The 17693-nt window shown below is 38.3% G+C and overlaps 1 protein-coding gene across 1 annotated transcript in view; it reads left to right on the top strand.

Moving 5' to 3' along the window:
- The window catches only part of SPATA16 (spermatogenesis associated 16), a gene marked incomplete at both ends in the record, with an annotated part of 199056 nt that overhangs the window by 8252 nt on the left and 173111 nt on the right, over positions 1 to 17693 (top strand).

Here is a 17693-nt window from a genome sequence, read left to right as displayed (position 1 = left end):
ACAGAGAGCTGGATGCAGGGGCTCCAGACATAAAACCTGGTCCCTGCCATCAAGGAGTCAGAGAATAGAGACAAGGAATGGTGTCACTGCCTGTGTCCCAGGACTTCATTTGCATTTTCAGGTTATGTATTTTTTTCTTTCTTAAATTAGTGTGTTGGTATCATTTATATCTCAAAATACTTTTTCTGAAATGTGTCCTTTAAGTGGACATTGAAAAGGACGTCTTACATATTTCACTGTGATTTCATTAACTCCAGTGACCATCATCCTGACCCCCGTGGAATCTAAAATATTTAAGATACACAAAGAAGACTTGATTTTTGGTTAAAGGAACTTATTTAACAATATTTTTCAGGCTAAGTATTATTAAAAAGAGGTGGGAGATGGGAAGAATGTCTAAGGTGATTCCTCAATTTGATGGGCCCTTGTTACTATCGAGGCTTTCTATCCAAATGACTGGGATCTGACTCATCTGACTCCCGTTAAGCCCTCTCCCTATCCTGCACTTGAGCAGTCATTGATTGACACAGAAAAAAAAAAGCAATAATTCTTATGTGTGCTCAGCACCCATAACATGGGGGAGGAGGAGTTGTGGGGATGGGTGTGGGAGAATCAAAAGTCGGGGAAGAGTGGAAAAGGGGGGCCACTGAAGGTTACAAGGCAGGCACTGACTATCTCAAGGAGTACTGAGCTGCCCATAGAGGTAAAGTGTGGGAGAGGGGTGAGTAGAAGAATTTTCAAGAAATAAGACTATACACTATAATTTGTATCACTGTACAAATGAAAGAATTACATTTTATGAAACTCATAGATTCCTGACATAATTACAGTCACCTAGGGGAAGTATTTTACTAGTATGGAAGCCCAAATTTTCTCTCGTAGAGTCTGATACAATTGTCTGGGGTTCAGACAATGACCATGCCTGGGGCACTGGTATATTTAAGTTTCTAGGTCATTTTATGGAGCAGCTAACAGTTGAGAACTGCTAGCATAGAAGATGCTCATCACTTCCTTCTCTCTTAAAATCACCTACAACTGGTATTATCCCGCATATGCCTTTTTAAAGAGAATTAAGAGAACTAATACCTAAACATTCTAAAGCTATTAAAAATATCAAGAAAACCAGAAGCAGAGGTGAAATTGGAAAGGGAAGAAGTGGGGCTCTGGCTGGGTAGCTCGGTTGGTTAGAACATCGTCCCAATATGCCAAGGTTGCAGGTTCGATGCAATCAAATGCATAAATAAGAGGAACAACAAAGCGTTCTCTCTCTCTCTCTCTCTCTCTCTCTCTCTCTCTCTCTCTCTCTCTCTCTCGTTAATAAAAATGTCTTTTAAAAATGAAAGGGAAGAGGGAAGACGTGGGCACAGTGTCCAAAATATTTACTTTGAAAAGAAGGGGAAAATGAAGAGTCACGGGTTTATTTTCACTTTGTAAAAGAATATGTACACTGAACATGATGATATTGGAAGTGCCCATAAAGAGCAAGAATGAAAGTAATTTAATGGTGATTGGCAATGTGAGATCTCCAGGGAAGAATGAAAGTATCAGGGTCTGAAGACAGAAGGAAAGGGTTAGATTGAACACATGGGAACCTGATCCACTGAGATAGGCAGGGAGACTTTCTATGGTAGAAGGTAAGTTGAGAGAATCCTTAGCTTAGAATTTTTAATTGAGTTGGAAGCAGTTTAGGAATTTGAGACTTGAAACCAAAAACTGGACAGACAACAGAGACAAATTAGAGAGGACTAAATAGGATTAAGTCAGAGGAGATCAGGAATCTATGACAAGCTGCAAAGTTATATGATTTTCTACAATGTGTCTCTGAGAATCCAAAAGTTTGGAATGACTGGACTTGAGGTTTTAATGAGAAGGATGAGAGGGCAAAACTACAGGGTGTCCCCCAAAAATGTATAGACACTTTAGCAGCTGGTAGCTGTTAAATGAGAATGAAAGGTATTTTAAGAAACACTGCCTTTATACTTAGTCAAAGTGTGTGTGTACATTTTGGGGCACATTCTACACTGTCTTTAATGTAGAAAGAGTGGTTATAATGGTGGAATGTGGGTCTGGGCTGGGTAGGAAAGGACAGAAGAGAGTCATCAGACTGAGAGGACATGGCGCTTCAGGGACTAACGGCTACAAGACTGAGTATAAGGAAGTGAATGAGCTGAAAGGCTAGGTTTGGTCAAGAAGTAGTACTGGAGTATAAGATTTGAGATGTTAAATTCCATGGGATGTGGTTGCTAAATTAGAAAAAATTGATGAGTTACAGGGTTAAAAAAAAACCAGAAACGTGAGAGGCCAGGTTACTAATGGATGACTGTCGAGTCCTGCACAGTGGATATCTGAAGTCACTCAGGACAATCCTGGGCCAAAGAGCAAAGAGGACCAATGTCTAGGTGTCAACATTTAGTGAATGTGGGAAACCTCAGAGGTCTGGTAAATGACACAGTTAGGGTAGAATAGCTAGAGGACAGTGTTCTGCAATAATGTGCTAAGGGACAGGAAGGACAAAAACCTCCCTGTGACAGAGGTTGTAAGGAACGTGGGCTTCTTGGAGGGTGAGCTTAAATTGAAGAATGTGGAGAGAATAGTCAACCTCTTGATTAACTAAATGTGGTGATTGGTTTACCAGGACAATGGGAGGGATCATGCATGATAGTGGAAGCTGTGGAGGGCAGATTTCAGAGGGAAACCACAGAGCACAATAGCAATGAAATTTTGGGAATGTCTTGTTTAAAGAAGGGTTGAAACATGCTTGGGGTGGCAAGTATCACTTTTCTCTCTCCTCCATCCTGACGGGTCAGTAGTCTAGCCCAGGTGAAGGTCATATGTCATCCACCTGGGCTCCAGCTTCTTGGAAAGCTCAGCAAGCCTTGGTCTGAAAGGGGAAAAGATGAAAGAGGTTTCCATACACAGCAAAAATAATTTCCTTTTTCTTGGTCACTGTGCCCCTTTTTTCTATGTATGTACAGCACTGATCAAAAAAACAGTACAGGTTGTTACAATTAAGTAAACTGGTACAATGATAAATTGATTTTAGAATACACCTATAAAGTTAGTCAGCGAGGTTGTTTGTATATTTTGGCATCTTCATTTATATTTATTGGATTTTCCTCTTGTTTTTAATATTTGAAATATTACTGAATAATTGTTTATGACTAGCCAGGAGGAAACATATCAATACATATAGTGGTAATCACATCTTTTTAATGAAAGAAACATCAGCCTAATTTACTTTGAGTGTTTAAAAATTAATTTTAAATATTGATAAATAATAATTCTCAGTGGCTTTGTTACCATACTGTGTATGTGCGTTCTTTGTGTGCTCTGTGCCTTTGGGACACTCTATTTGGGGTGTTTCCCAGAGCCAGCTTTTAGATAATGGTGATAATTATTTGTTGCCATGCAAAGTTTTAAACACAACAAATAAGTGTTTTCATATATTAAGCAAAATGGTGAAAAATGAAAATTAAAGAAATAATAATTATTCTCACTTGCCAAAGCCCTAATAATGTGTAAATGTCAAAAGCCAGTCACTTCACACCAGTTAATTCTTTTGTTTTTATTTTAATTATTTTATAACTAAGATGCCCGAGATAGTTTAAAGTAGCCCAAGACTGATACTAATCTCAAATTAGGAATAAAAGGAATGTCTTACTATTTGTATGGGTTATGAGAACAGCAATCAAATAGCCACTGAAGCAAAAGAAGTAAGTAAAATATTATGCTCTCCCACACTGGGAACATATGTCATCGCAGCGCACAGGAAGCTAGTGCTGGCACTCAGGGGCCTGCTCAGCATGTCTGGCTCCCACGGAGAGGTTTTTTTTTTTCACAGATACTTTAAAACTGAGTTATTGTACATTTCCCTCCACCGTAGTGTCATGAACACTGAGGGTGCATTCTAAAGCAGGTCCCAACTGCTAAGTGATGGATTTAGGCGGAGTTCTCAGAGGGGGCGTCCAGAGAACACGAGCTTCCACATGGGGATGTCCATTTAAGGCATCACACAGTTGCTGCCACCGCCACTTGTTAATTTAGGCTGTCAAAAGAGGAATATGAAGAAAGGAAAACGAATGCCAAGAGACTTAGCTGAAGCTAGAGGGAGGTGTAGGTGGCTATGATGGGTTTTTGACCTCAACTTAAGAGCGTCCTGATGACAGTAACACGCACAGTGGAATCCTCAGCTCACTTGTCAGCTCACCCACGCACAGCGTTGACTATCACAAGTGGGAGCTGTTCTGTGCCACTCACTGCTTTTGTTTTACATATTTTAAATGTATCGCTTAGTTTTGTATAGGTAATATGTTCATACAGTTCAAAACTCAAGAGGTACAAAATGGTATGCAGTAAAAGTCTCCTTTCCACTCCAATCCTGCAGCCACCTGGTTGCCCTCTAAATGAGCAACCATTGTTTATCTTCCAAGTTGATAAATATAAGCAATATGTTAGTGATATTCTTTCTGTAACTTGATTTTTTTACATCAAAATATGTCTTAAGAGTTATTCTCTAGCAGTGTTTGTCATATTTCTCCTGTTTTTTTTTAATTGCATAATATCCCACTATATTAAAGATATATTCTCCATTAATGAACATTTGCGGGGCAGGGGGTAAGGGGAGGATTTCAGTATTTTCTTCATAGGAATTGTGCTGTAATCAATACCTTGTATACATGTCATTTTTCAGGAATGCAAGCCTTGCCTTAAATCAAATTCTAAGAGTTTTACACATTTCAAACTTTAATAGACATTACCAACTTACCGACCCATCAGTCAGGCATGAGAACCTATTTTCTTTCCCTCTCACCAAAACAGTGTATTATCAAAGTTGTTTATCTTTCCAAAATTAAAAAAAAAAATCAGAGCATAAGACAAATTTTCATGTATCTTATTATGAGTAAGTTAAGCATTTCCCCCTATATTTTAAGAGCCATTAACATTTACTTTTTCTGTATATTTCCATGTATATTACTTCACCCCAAGTTCCTAATGAGTTGTTGGTGTTTTTCTTAGGAGTACAGTGGTTTTAAATTCAAAACATGTTTGAAAAGGTCCTTTGGGGCAAATACTTTTTTTTCTATATAATTCCGGTAAATTTCTGCAGAGTAGAAGAAAACTTTCCCTTTTAATTTGTGTTAGGTTATAAACTTGTATTAGAACCCAATTACCATACTTTAGTAGTGCCGGGCTGACCTGGGCAGCCATACCTTACAGTGTGCGGTAAATGTCTGTAAAGTGAAGTGCATGCTTATATTTTCAAGAAATTGGATGGTAGTTAAGCAATAACATTTAGAAAAAAAAAAACTCTAATCTATAAAAATCAGAAAAACCTTTATTAGCAGTAAAGTTCTTGTACAAAAACATTATTTCTCACACATTAGGAGATTGTAAAACCTTTGGCAATTTAGGAACTTTATTTGAGATTGTAACATTTTAACTTTTGGTATTGCTTTTAATGTGCCAAGTCCAGCATTGTCATTTCTCCTAGAAATCCTGAGAGGGAAAATATGGTAGAGGTTAATAGCTAGCTAAAGGTAGATTTCACCAGACTGTTCCTCTAATGATGTGTATTATAGGTAGCATATGGTAGCATAGTTATGTTAACTCTGGGTGAATTTTTCCTTGTGAACTTTTGTTGAAAGTTCTACATTTTGATTAGTGTCTGGTATGAACCATTGCTTTCAAGTAGGAAAATTATTTGCTGTATCCTACTACATATTTACTATAGAACAAGAAATATAGAGATTGTCCATAAGGGCTAAGTCAACCATGATACCCAACTTGGAATTCTCTCTAACTAGTGGCAGTGATTTGAAAGAAACGCTATTTTTCTCCCATGACATCAGAAGATCAGTGCTGAACTTTGAGTATGAGTTGCCTCCAGTAATACTGTGTGTGTGTGTGCGTGTGTTTTTCTTTTGCGGGGGAGGGGTGTTTATTTGTTTGTTTTTGTTCCATTATTTTTAAAATTTAAATTCTTTATTGTTTAAAATATTACATAAGTCTCCTTTTTCCCCCCATCAACCCCTCCCCAGCTACTCCCACCCCGCAGGACAAGCCCCCACTGCTCCAATGTCTGTGTCCATTGGTTATGCTAATATGCTTGCATGTAAGTCCTTTGGTTGATCTCTTACCCACACGCACACACTCCCTTGCCTCCCCTCTGAGGTTGGACTGTCTGTTTGGTGTTTTTCTGTCTCTGTATTTTTGCTCATTAGTTTATGTTGTTCATTATATTCCACAAATGAGTGAGATCATGTGATATTTACCTTTCTCCGACTGGCTTATTTTGCTTAGCATAATGCTCTCTACGTCCATCCATGCTGTTGCAAATGGTAGAAGATCCTTCTTTTTTTTATAGCAGCGTAGTTTTCCACTGTGTACATGTACCAAGTTTTTTAATCTAATCATCTGCTGATGGACACTTAGGCTGTTTCCAAATCTTAGCTATTGTAAATTGTGTTGCTATGAACATAGCGGTGCATGTATTCTTTCTGATTGGTGTTTCTGTTTTCTTGGGATATATTCCTAGAAGTGGGATCATTGAGTCAATGGGAGTTCCATTTTTTATTTTTTGAGGAAATTCCATACTGTTTTCCACAGTGGCTGCACCAGTCTACATTCCCACCAGCAATGCATGAGGGTTCCTTTTTCTCCCCATCCTTGCCAGCACTTATCATTTGTTGATTTGTTGATGATAGCCATTCTGACAAGTGTGAGATGGCACCTCATTGTCATTGTGATTTGCATCCCTTGGATGATTAGTGACTTTGAGCATGTTTTCTTGTCTGTTGGCCTTCTTATGGCCTCTTTCGAAAAGTGTCTATTTAGATCCTTTGCCATTTTTTTTGACTGGATTCTTTATCTTCCTTTTGTTAAGTTGTATGAGTTCCCTGTAAATGTTGGAGATTAAACCCTTATCAGTGATAACATTGGCAAATATGTTCTCCCATGCAGTGGGATTTCTTGTTGTTTTGTTGATTATTTCTTTTGCTGTGCAGAGCTTTTTATTTTGGTGTAGTCCTATTTGTTTATTTTCTCCTTAGTTTCCATTGTCCTAGGAGCTGTATCGGTAAAGGTATTGCTACAGCATATGTCTGATATTTTGCTACCTATGGATTCTTCTAAGATTCTTATGTTTAAGTCCTTTATACATTTTGAGTTTATTTTTGTGTGTGGTGTAAGTTAGTGTTCTAGTTTCAATGTTTTGCATGTATCTGTCCAATTTTCCCAGCACCATTTACTGAAAAGACTGTCTTGACTCCATTGTACGCTCTTGCCTCCTTTGTCAAATATTAATTGAGCATAATGGCTTGGGTCGACTTCTGGGTTCTCTGTTCTATTCCATTGATCTATATGCCTGCTCTTATGCCAGTACCAGGCAGTTTTGAGCACAGTAGCTTTGTAATATAACTTTATATCTGGTATTGTGATCCCACACAGTTTTTCTTCTTTCTCAGGATTAATGCAGCTATTCAAGGTCTTTTTTTATTCCATATGAATTTTTGGAAAGTTTGTTCTAGGTCTGTGAAATATGCTGTTGGTATTTTAATGGGGAGTGCATTGAATCTATAGATTGCTTTGGGTAGTATGGACATTTTAATGATGTTGGTTCTACCAATTCATGAACATGGTATATTCTTTCATTTTTTTTTATGTCTTCCTCTATCTCGGTCTTTTTTTTCAATGTCCTGTAGTTTTCTGAGTACAGGTCTTTTTCCTCCTAGTTAAGTTTATTCCTAGGTATCTTAATTTTTTTTTGCAATGGTAAATTGCCAGAAGCCAATTCCAGCATGATAGCAGGACTGAATTATCTGGAGTGGCTGAAGGGCATTTCCCCAAACCTGAAAAAGATGCATTAAATTGATTGTTTGCTGCCAGACAGCTCAGGGCATCTTAATCTACACGTTATTGCCTCCCACTGGCCAAACACCTGAACAGCCTTAGGCAAATTCTTTCATTCTGACAATGGACTTTGTATACCAAACCCTACCCTTTGAAGTGTATATCTCTGCCTCGCCTTAGGACAATTTGTGTTAATAAAAAGCTTGGGGTCCTGAGACAAGGAAAACTTAGTTTCTTTAGCTAGGCTCCTCTGACCCCAAGTGCCTTTCTAAATTATGCTTAGTCTCTGGACTCTTTATTAAGTACACACAGCCCCTTCTCCAGATTGCTGAACCCTTCTTAATGCTGGAACAAGAACCCTGGCAGTAAATGGGATGGGCTTTTTTTTTTTTTTTTTTTAGTTTCTCTTACTATGAATTCATTATTGGTGTATAAAAAAGCCATAGATTTCTGGGTGTTAATTTTGTATCCTGCTACATTGCTTTATTCATTTGATCTAAAATTTATTGATAGATTACAGATACATGGGTAGATTTTACAATTCTTTTTATTCATTGTTAATCTAGAGATAGATTAATAACTTTCATACACAGCAAAAAAAGTTTTCCATCATTTTTCTGAAATCACTTTCATTCTAATACTTGGAAGCTTGCTCTTAACTCTGGTTTGCTTTGTTGCTTGTGTACTTCAGTCAGCATTTATTATGTCGTTAGTGTATTCTAGCAATTTTCTTACTACACCTCCTCTAATTTTCACAACCACCCAAAGAAGTAGGACTATCATTAGCCCATTTTGCAAAAAAGGAAACTAAGGCTCTGGAAAGTCAAGTAATTTGCTTAAGATCACCCTACCAGTAAGTAGCAGTTAGAGCTTGAACTCAGGCTTATGTGATTCTAAACACATAGTAACTATAACCACTATGCATACAGACTACTTAGCAGTGGAATTCTTTTTCAAATAAAATCTTACAGAGAACCATGAGTGATAGTCAAAATATTTTATAATCAACATAGCCAAATCACTGAACAGTCATAAAAAGGGCACACACTAATCTGAACAGATGCCTACAGCCAATGTTTGAATATGAGCTCAATAAATTTAGAAAGAAAGCCCTGGCTGGTGTGTGGTGTGGCTCAATGGTTTGCTACTCATCCCATGCACCAAAACACCAAAAGATGGGGCACATGCCCGGGTTGTGGGCTCAATCCCCAGTAGGGAGTGTGCAGGAAGCAGCCAATGGATGTTTCTCTCACACCGTGATGTTTCCCTCTCTCTTCCTCTATCTATAAAAATAAATAAAAACATATTTTTAACAAGAATTTTTTAAAATTAAATTAATTAATTAATTTAGAAAAATAAAATGAAGCAGTCTGAAGCTACTACAAAGACCCATGACTCACTTTATGGCCTTCCCATCACAGACTTTTAGAAAAAGCTTATTCTATTCTTCTAGTTTCCACCTTACAGAAACAGAGGTTTGATATTTTTTTTAAAAAACCTCTCATAAAGCCTCATTCTTATTTGCATTATTTTATAATCTGAGTTCCTGTTCTTATTTGTATTCTTCCCAAGTAATTGAAGATAAAGATATAGATTCATTCAAATCCCTTTCAAATGTCTTTTGACTAGACCTACTTCTAATTTTTCTAGTTGTTTCATAGGGAAATCTGTCCTTATACATTTTAACATACACCTGCTGGGAAATATATGTTTTTCCTTTATGGTCATTTACTGGAGAATCACAACTATCTATACTAATAAAAGCCTATGTGGTCGTCACACCCTCACGCTGTGATGCCCTCATGCCATAACAATCCACCACCAGGAGGCTGTATGCGCATCAGGCGCACGTGGAGTGGGCAGGGACTTGATGTGTGCACAGCTAAGAGGCGAGACCCCCGGTTCTGGCCTACCTCTTTGGGGCAATCCATCGAGGAGCCCTGGATGGGTGGGCAGGGCCTACCTCTTCGGGGAGATCAATCACGGGTCTCCCACACTGTAAGAGGGCACAGGCCAGGCTGGGGAACACCCTCCCTGAGTGTATGAATTTCATGCACCAGGCCTCTAGTATGCTTATAAGTTTCCATTGGCTCAAAATTACTTTCTTTTTTAAAGTGTTATATAGAGAATATAATGTCCAAAAAATGATTTGGCTTTAAACATTTATGGTTCACTTATTTAAATAATTACCAGATAAATATTGGATGTTGCTCTTACTGTGAGAAAATCAGACAAAATCTAAAGGAAAGCTTGGCAATTGTGAAAACTTGTATATTGGGGCCTCAATACAACAGTGATTGAGCTAGTTAGCATTTCAATTTCTCTTTTTTCAGAAAGTACTTGTGGTAGCCTATTATACAAAGAAACATAGCTAGAATAAGAGCAAAGGAATTCAAGGCAACAAGGAAATCGAATAGAAAAGGGACAGAGAAAGTAAGATAGGGGAGAAGAAATTGAGTAAATCAGAAGGCTTGTTCTGTGCTTCCTGGTATTTTGTGCTTACAAGGAGCCAAGGTGAGCAGAGAAATGGAATTCATTTACCCAGCTCACAATGCTAATTTTAAATAATACTGATTCATGAGAAGGTAAGTCTTTTATTACTGTTGAGCTCTAAAAGACATTTGCTACATAAGAATCTCTATAAAGAGTATCAATATCTTTTGAGGTCACTGATTTGGGAATATAAATATAATTTTGGGAGCATGCTATATGTAAAAACAATGGCTCTGTTTCTGTTTCAAATAACTTTTTTAGGTTTTTATCTTGGAGTTCTTGCAAGGTGAATGTGATATTAATGCTTATGGTATCATTATACACATATCAATCTCTGGGAAATTTTTATTTCTTAATTCATGACATGCAGCACATTTTTATGACATGCCTGTTCTGTGCCAGACACTGTGTTAGACTCTGGGGATGTAATCCAAAATAGTTGTTCTCTCCCTTTATGAGGATTCAAGCTCAGAAATTAAAATAAAATGTGGTATGTGTTTCAGTGAAGGAAGAATAAGATGCTATGACATTTGACAGCATCTAGAGCTGTGGTTCCTAGATGGTTCATTTCATGAGCCAGTACATATTTTGAAATGGGGATCAACATAGGTTACCAACATTTTATTAAGAAATGATCTTTAAAAGAGAAAAAAAAAGAGGCAACGCTGCCTTCTAACAAACATAATTCCATTTGAAGGACATTTTAAATTTAAAATGTAGGAAGAACATAGTCTTGGAATAAAATATGGACTGTCACCAAAAAAGATAATAGACAAAGATAACTGGCAATATTTTTTTAATATATTTTATTGATTTTTTACAGAGAGAAAGGGAGAGGGATAGAGAGTTAGAAACATCGATGAGAGAGAAACATCGATCAGCTGCCTCCTGCACATGCCCCACTGGGTATGTGCCCGCAACCCAGGTACATGCCCTTGACCAGAATCGAACCTGGGACCTTTGCATCCGCAAGCTGACGCTCTATCCACTGAACCAAACCAGTCAGGGCATATAATTGGCAATCTTAACCCCAAATATATGTAATGTTTTAGCTGAAAAAAAATTACAACAACACCTGATCTTTATTATAACTGTAGAAAGTGCTACACAAAGTATAGTGCTATGATAGATAATAATTAGAGGGGGCTACTTCAGAGTGAGCATGAAACTCTATGAGAAAAGGTAGAATATTTATAATGAGGCCCTAAGGATAAGCATAAGTCAGATGTGCAACAAGGAAAAAACAAAACTTTCCCTATTAGAAATGTTTAACTTTTTCTCCCCTGTAGTACTGTGCTGTGGTTGCTATAAAAAGTTACCGCAGATTTAGCAACTTAAACAACACGGTTTATGATCTCAGAGTTGTACTGTACTAAAAGCAAGGTGTCTGCAAGGCTGTGTTCCTTCTGGCGGCTCTGGGGTTGAGTCTGTTTCCTTGCCTTTCCCAGCTTCCAGAGGCTGCCTGCATTCCTTAACTCATGGCCCCTTTTCTCCATCTTCAAATCCAGTGTAGCATCTTTAAGTCTGACTGTGACATTGACTCTTTTCCCTCCCTACTCCACATTCAAAGAACCCTTAGGATTTCGTTGAGCCCACCCAAAATAATTCATAATAATTTTCTTATTTGAAAAGCAGCTGACTAGCCACCATGATTCCATCGGCAGCCTTAATCCTCCTTGCCATGTTACATAACTTCCTCACAGGTTCCAGGGAGTAGGATTTAGACATTTTTGGGAAGCCATTACTCTGCCTGCCACACCCTCTGCCTAATGGAGACCAGAGTATGTGCTAACCCCTTCCTTCTGAATACTGGCTTGCCAAGGACTGTGAAGGCTGCGCGATATTAACTTACTTGCAAGCTAACCGGACAACCTACCGAAGTTCACGGATGGCAATGGAAGACGAGATTCCTGGGTCAGAGACAAAGGACTTCATTATTCAGGGCACAGCAGCAGCATAAGCATCATCACATTTGCATCAGCTCCCCTTGTCTCCAAGTCCCATGGAGGTGATACAGGTGAGGCCTGATGGATGCCTGCACATATCATAGACTGTGTTGTAGGAGAGGAGCCTCAAGCTCACCGAACCTGAATTGTTTCTGACGGTCAGTAAGCATGCCTCTCTTTTTCTCCCAGAGGGAGACACTACCTCGTTCTTCCAAGGCTGTTCAATATACAAACTTCCTTGAAAAGACTACCTTGTTGGCAAGACGTGAAAAATAAGTTCGAGATCCTTGGAAAATTATCCTCCAATATCTTTATGCTGCATCTGCATTGAGTTAGTCTGGTCTGCAGTTTCTCAAATGTAGGACTAGTTCTTTGAAAATGATTTTAAAATCAGTTTAAGTTAAAAGATTTGGTTTTCTCTTTTTAAATACCATTTTCCCCCATTTCTTTACTTGTTCAACTGAGCCTCCATTTATTTATACACTGCATTTAAATATTTCTCTAGTGCCTATTCTATTGCTAGTTATTGTCTTATCAGAGAATTCTGTATGAAAACATGTTGACTTTTTGGCTAATTAAATAAATGACTGACACAAAATGACAACTTGACCTCAGTTCATAATGAGGAAACAAATATTAGCAAATTTTCTAATTAGGGCCCTGATACAAACAGGTATTTATGAAGAAGAACCAGGTGCTCATATTCCCTTGACGTGAAATGACTTTCTGTGAAAACAGTGACTGAGGGGGGCCTTCACTAAGATGGGGAGACAGCCAAATTCACTCCCACACATTAAATTAAACCCATTCTGAATGCAAGTAATGGCTGCAACAAGTTAAAGAAAGAAATGATTATATAAACAAGTGATTACATTAAAAGTATCAACATTTGTGAATTTACTAATGGATTTACTCACCCTTTTTCTTACATTCTCCTAAGGTAAAGCCACTGATTACATATGTTCTTAGTTTTAAGGGTAAATAAAGCTACAAGGAAAATATTAAAGTATCTAATGATAAAAAATGAGCTAAGACAGAAGAAAAAAGAAGTAAAAAGAAATATATTCTATCTTCTATATGCAGAAGTGATGGTGGTAGATGCATATCAACAAGACATATGTTTGAGCAACGCTTTCCCCATAAGTGGTAATACATAAGGTGAGTTTTCAGTATCCTCCCATCCTCCTAAGACCATCATTATGATGTCAGAGAGAGGGAAAGGTGGCAGACATTATTCATAAAAGAGAGTTGCTCACAAGCCAACTAGATTGTATTTATACTCTACGAATTACAATCTTCCCACTCAATTTGTTATCCCATTTACAGTTCTGGAAAAAAATTGTGGGAAGGCACTATCCCTACTTTTGCCATACCTTTGTGTTGTAATAAACTATTGCTCCTATGTTAAATTTTCAATTTAAATATATTAACAAAAGAAGCACTTACAGATTGCCAAGGAGCATGACAAACTACAGCAGCTTTCCTTGGTGGGTAAATGCTGCAGCAATTCAGTGGAAGGCATTTAGGAATTGCTCTCAGAAACCCTGAGTTTTAAATCTTGGCTCCTCCCCATCCAATCTCTGTGAGCTCTAAGCCTCAGTTTCCTGAATGAAAATGTGTTGCTCTGTCTCTGGTCTCAAGGTGGCATGATAGGATATCTGTGAAACCAACCTTGACGCCTACATGTAAGGTGGTGGTTGTTGTTTTTAAATCTGGATCTCATCCTTTTCGTTTTATTTTTGTTCTGGAATTTTCTTTGCGGGAGTTCTTTAGCACTTGTTAACAGCAGGCTTTCTAGTGCCTAGCACAGTTGAGAAACAAGAATTGTGATCCACAGTTTATGACCTGCTTGGGTCAGAAGTCTCCGCGCAGGTCTCGCAATCCCAGCCACACCTTCGGCCCTGCTCTGCAGAGAGGGCTGCGCTGCTGGCTCCAGGAGGAGCCACACTTCTGCAATTTCTTGGCACTTCCCTGCGTCCTCCTGCCTGCCTGCTCCCCAATCTCTTTCCTCTTGCTCATCGTTTTCCCTTTAGTGCCTTTCTCACTCTCCATTTCAACAAGGCTTACTGTAATACACCCCTGACCGCCACAGCTCCTCATCCTTGCTTTTCACATTCCCAATACAAACTGCCACACCATTTCTGTTTTGTTTTGTTTTGTTTTGTTTGTTAGTCCTCACCCGAGGATATGGTTTTCCATTGATTTTTAGAAAGTGTGGAAGGGAGGGAGGGAGGGAGGAAGGGGAAAGGAGGGAGGGAGGGGGAGAGAGAGAAAGAGAGAGAGAGAGAGAGAGAGAGAGAGAGAGAGAGAGAGAGAGAGATTGAGAGAGATTGAGAGAGAGAGAGAGAAACATCGATGTGAAAGAGAAACATCGATGTGAAAGAGACACCTCGACTGGCTGCCTCCCATACACACCCAAGCAGGCTGAGGATAAACCTGCAACCCAGCTTGATGGAGAATTGAACCCAAGACCCAAGACCCTTGGGTAGACAGACCAATGCTCCAACCCTTTAGCAACACTGGCCAGGGCCACCATCATTTCCTCAGCTCCCCTCAAGCCACAGAGACCCCCCTGTCCAGTACTTCTGCTGGCTCGCTTCCTGCAGAAACTAATGGTTTTTTATCCTTGTCTTCACTGGCGGCTGTCCTTGACACAGAGGGTCATACTCTCCATCTCAGCTGTTAACTCCAGGGCTTCCTCTGCCTCCCAGTTTTGTCCCAAAGCTTCTTTTAGGTACTGATTTCCTCAGCTATCCACAGATAGCATTTCAATAGCTAAGCCAAGACATACTCGCAGGGACCACCCGGTGTGGCCTCCTGCCTCGGGAGGAGGAGTGACGGTGTCACACACGTTGTGTGTTTCCACTAACTTCTAGTCACAACCTGAAGTGAATTATTGCTCCGAAAGTAAGCTCTTCACTTATGTCCAAACTAATTCTGGTTTGAGTCTCATATTTACTCTGGAAAACTTGTCTCTGATTTGGGCATGAGATAGAGGGAATCTCAAAGTTAAAAAGTTATCTGATCCAATTATACATCTATTTTAAATCTATTTTAAAAATTATCTTTATTGTTGAAAGTATTACAGATGACCCTTTTTTTCCCATTGACCCCCTACACCCCACACAGGCCCCACCCAGGCTTTCGCCACACTATTGTCTGTGTCCATGGGCTATTCATATATGCATATAAATTCTCTGGTGAATCTCTTTTTAAAATACCATCACCTCCAGTGGGTTGTGCAGCCTGAAAAGGAATTCACTTCATTACAGGTGGTCTGTCCATCCCTAAACATCTCTGAATTTGCTGAAGTCTGCCTTCCTGAATATTCCATCCTCTTGTTATACTCTCTCCCACCAGGATGTCACAGTAGCTTCCGGTGTGAGCTCTCACCTGTCTAGCACCATTTGTACTGCTTCTCCAGCACCCAGCACAGGCTCCTAAAACACAGTAGGCTCTTAAGAAACACTTATGAATGAATGAATGAATGAATGACGTCTCTTCTACAGGATAGCACCTTGTATCTAAAATATTTATGAATATTTTCTCCAGGCCAGAAGTTCTTAATTCTCATAAGGAAAAGTTTAAAGTTCAATACACTATGTCTAAATTCAAAACATCAAAAAAAGATATGAGAATACATTTTATATGTATAGTTATATGTAATCATATACAATTCACTTTATCTACTTTTCTAAATAAAGCTACATGAAAGTATAGAGCATGAGTAAACACAAACTAATTAAAAGCAGGCATTAACTTTTAAGAAATATACTTTGGCACTAAAAATCTACTCACTATTAAGTGGTTTTATTTAGTATTATTAAATTATTTTTTATTTTTAGACAGAAGCTTTGTTATCATATAATTAAACTATTTTTAAAAGAAAAATTTGGACCACAATTCTACCAACCTTCTGCATGTGTTAGCATTTTTCTGTTTTCCCCCATCTTTTTCATATATAAAAATAACTTTAAGTTATTGTACAGTATATGGTATGCATTTTGTATTATGCTTTTTCAATTAAAATTATATTGTGCATGGTTTTCATATTATCATTAATCTTTATTACTATAATTTCATGGGCTTAATAGTACACCATCATTTTGATATATCATAAGCTTTTCCCAATTAGTACTGATTTAAATGTTTCCAGATTTTTTTCTTACATAAAATGTTTTAGGAATATTACATACATGTAGATTTAATATTAAACTATTTTAAACTATTAAAAATATAGATATTTTAAATATCTTGACATATTTCCTTCTCTCAATTAGCATTTAAAAGGATTTTTAAGTTTCTATATGTATGAATTATGCATATATGCTATTTATTTCTAGTTTTATATGTAGTGAAAGGTTGAAGCCTATAAAACTTTGACTTTTAATTAGAAGTAATTATCAATCCCTATAAATGTCATAGGTATACCTTAAATGACATAATTTCATTTTAAAATGACTAGTATTTTTTTCATTTCAAAAATATTTATAAATACCTAATTGATACTAGGTACTATGCTAGGAACCAGTGATGCAAGAATGAACAAGGCAGATCCCTGCCCTTAGGGGATCTGAAGTCTAACAAGGAATAAAGAAGAGAAGATAAACTGTCATGTGTTATGATTGCATGGTCCCAGGCACTACTACCCTTAGACTCTGGCAATAAAAGAGTACTTGCCCCTGGCCCAAGGTTGCAGAGGACTCCACTCTGGCCCTCCTCTACCTGTTCCCCTTCTCACCAGGCAAAGAGACCATGGGAATCTGTGGGGCATTCTGGCCATGCCCCTCTGGAGCCCATAGCCCCCACTAGACTCCCTCGGGGTAACAGGAATCCCAGAATTCTTTGATCAAATAGTTCAAATCCACTTCCTGGGCCAGAGCAGACTTTTCTAGATCCACCCTCCAGAAAATGGAGATTGTATTTATGTCCACTGGTGGATACACGAACTCAATGCTTGGGGAGGTTGTGAATAGGGTTTGAATGCATCATCTGGGCTGTCCCCACACATGTAGGACAAGCTACTCACAGTTCTGGATGGAGGTAGAAGTGGAAGAGGAAAGCGGAGTGGCCAGATTCACTTTAGCTACTTTTCTAAATAAAGCTACATGAAAGTATTGAGCATGAGTAAACACAAAGATTGAGAACAAGGACACTTCTTTCCAAAGTCATGTTCTAGGGCAGAACTCCGAAGATCCTAGAAATTCTAATTTGAACCTAGTTTTCCAGGTGGTTTTGAAGATATATTTGTCAAGGTAGGAGGATGGACCATATTTGATGGTTTGTCGACTTGATTTATAGCTTTATAAAATGTTTAGACATATGGAATGTGGACCTTCATTTGTATTCTTGCCCCAGGTCCCACAAATATTGGGGCAGGCCTGGTACAAGGTGCTATGGGGACAC

Source organism: Myotis nattereri (genome assembly GCF_964212035.1).
Source record: "Myotis nattereri genome assembly, chromosome: 3".
Classification (NCBI taxonomy): Eukaryota; Metazoa; Chordata; class Mammalia; order Chiroptera; family Vespertilionidae; genus Myotis; species Myotis nattereri.
Note: the sequence above shows the minus strand (reverse complement) of the source record. Positions and strands in the feature narration are given on the sequence as shown.